Genomic DNA, 2538 nt, shown 5'->3' on the forward strand with positions numbered 1-2538 from the left:
TATATATATATATATATATATATATATATATATAAAGAAAATTTGTAAAATTTAAAAGGTGGACCCCACATTTTTTTTTACGTTTTTTAGGTCATTCACTTGCTGTTTTTTTTTAATTTGCCACGTCAGCAATTTGGGTGGAAATTAATTCACTTGAAAATTGTTAAGGGGGTATATAATTGTCCGATTAGTTTAAGGTCTAAAATAAGTTTTGGCGACAAATTTGAGGGAGTTTCGATGTATTATCTCGATCATGATAGCTTCTACCTATGCTCATATCCACTATATTTCACACATACATCCTTATTAGGATATCTGCGCATTTTTTCTTTACGCGTTCACATCATTTTAACATCACTTCCCTCATCATAATCACCATAATGACTCTCAACTTGTCTCAAATATCTTTATTCTAATTAATCAAGTTGTGTATACATCACTTATTCAAATTTTACTAATAAAATTATACTAAATATGTAACTGTTATGATAAAGTAAACAAGTAAGAGTGGACAAAGGAATACTATGAATAGAGAATGACATTGTATATTTATAGCACAACAATATACTTTCTTCGTTTCGTTTTAGTTGATTTTTTTTTTAAAAGTATTTGTTTCAATTTAATTGCCTCGTTAATGAAATTAAGAGGATTTTATTATATTTTTTTAATATTACTTTTATTATTAAATGAATAAATAAAGTGTATATATTCAAATTTATATTTTTAAAGTACAATTAATAAGATTAATTTGATAAATAACTAAATAAAGTGTGTATACACATAATTAATGAATTTATCAAGTTTATAGGAGTCAATTAATATAGAGCGGAACAAATGGAACTTTGATTTTGATTGATCTTATCCTCAGTTGGATGGACATGGACCGTGAAACGAGGCAATTCACTAATTTGAGAAAGACTTTGATTGATCTGTCATAATTTGGCCAGCCCAAAATAATTACTACTGGTACTAAATGTTCTCTTTCCTATTCATTGCTGTATATATCCTATCAATTAGTGTAGAAAAGTTGCCAATTGCAAATAAAGCCACTGGCTATTTCAATCAAATTAAAGAACCACTTATTTTTGTACCATCGTTTAGCTTCGAAGACAAATTAAATCAACAGGTTTCTTCTAAAATTATTACTAATAATATTTCCTCTCTTAGCTTATGAGATGGGGGATTCTCCAGCAATAGTGCAATCACAAGTACAAGGTAAGAGCTTCTTTTCTATTTATCCATTCTCTATGATTGTATTATATGTACATATATATCTAATACTCTTTCCGTTTCAGAATAAGTAAAGTGTTGGAGTATTTATTAATGTTTTCAAAATAAGTGAATCATTGAGTTTTTTTTTTTAAATTTATCCTTACGATTTGACAATCAATTAACTTTTAAAAAAATATTACAAGGTCAGTTTTTCTTTTTTTGGATAAAAATAAAAAGTTGTGTTAAATTTATATCTTTAATATTTTTTTAATTTGTGTATCAAAATTCAACAATTCATTTATTATGAAATGGAGAGAGTACCTTATAACTTGCTGCGATAGGTTGGGGTAAAAAAGATTTTTCATGGCTGTTCAAAGAGCAAAAGTATGGACTTACCTAAAAAAAAAAAAAAGTGCAAAATATAACACGTTTAGCTCATGTTTCTTTATAGTTTACCTTCGTTTGTTCTTATAGTAAAAATGGGTAATAAATGTTTCTTGAGAATTACTCTGTCTAATTCAAAATAAATGAATTTTTGAGTTATTTTCAATGTCCAAACTAATTGAATTGTCCATTCCAAACTAATTGAATTGTCCATTCTTCAAAAGATATGTTTGTTATTTCTTTCAATTTTACTCTTCATTTACACTCTCTAGGTTATTAGTTTCAAGATACTTTATTGACTTTATTTTAATGTGACTGAAATTTTAAGAGTAGTTTAATAATATCTAAAAGAGTAAACATGAAAAGTAAAGTACAATTTATGTCTTAGTTTCTTATTCTTAGTATGTGTGTATATATTGAGATAAAAAAATCATTTATTTTGAATTAAAGGAAGTAAAAAATTAAGAAAATAGAGTTTAAGGGTACAATTGAAAAAACATATAAATTTTTATCTTGAATGCCTAAGATGACACTATTTTGAAACAATTATTTTTGTGTCACTTATTTTCAGGCGAAAGGAGTATAAAGGGTATGTGATAAATTTTGCAACTTCACTGTTATCAACGTATAAGAGGGTAAAGTTCAATAACTTTGGTGTGGTAAATAAAAAATTTGAAGGTTTACTAGTATTATGATAGACAATGTTTGATAGAGTTACACCATACATTAAAGTAACCACATGCACAAAATACTAAAATTGATAGTAATTTTCTTGGTAATTTATTATTGCAACAGGTGACCAAGCTAAAGGAGAAGAAATCACCTCTGAGAACATTGGGACTGAATTAAAAGCTCCAACTTTGGTACAATACAAATGGTGGATCCAAATAGTCACTTATTCAATATTTGTTCTATGTAGCCAATCTATAGGTACACTCTTAG

The 2538-nt window shown here is 26.8% G+C and overlaps 1 long non-coding RNA gene across 1 annotated transcript; it reads left to right on the forward strand.

The window, feature by feature from the left end:
* Positions 1-933: 933 nt before the first annotated feature.
* On the forward strand, positions 934-2538 carry LOC124885546. The gene is made up of 3 exons (XR_007042656.1): positions 934-1215; positions 2168-2231; positions 2392-2538. It is a non-coding gene; the product is annotated as an uncharacterized LOC124885546 (long non-coding RNA).

The sequence above is a fragment of the Capsicum annuum genome, chromosome 7 (assembly GCF_002878395.1).
Source record: "Capsicum annuum cultivar UCD-10X-F1 chromosome 7, UCD10Xv1.1, whole genome shotgun sequence".
Classification (NCBI taxonomy): Eukaryota; Viridiplantae; Streptophyta; class Magnoliopsida; order Solanales; family Solanaceae; genus Capsicum; species Capsicum annuum.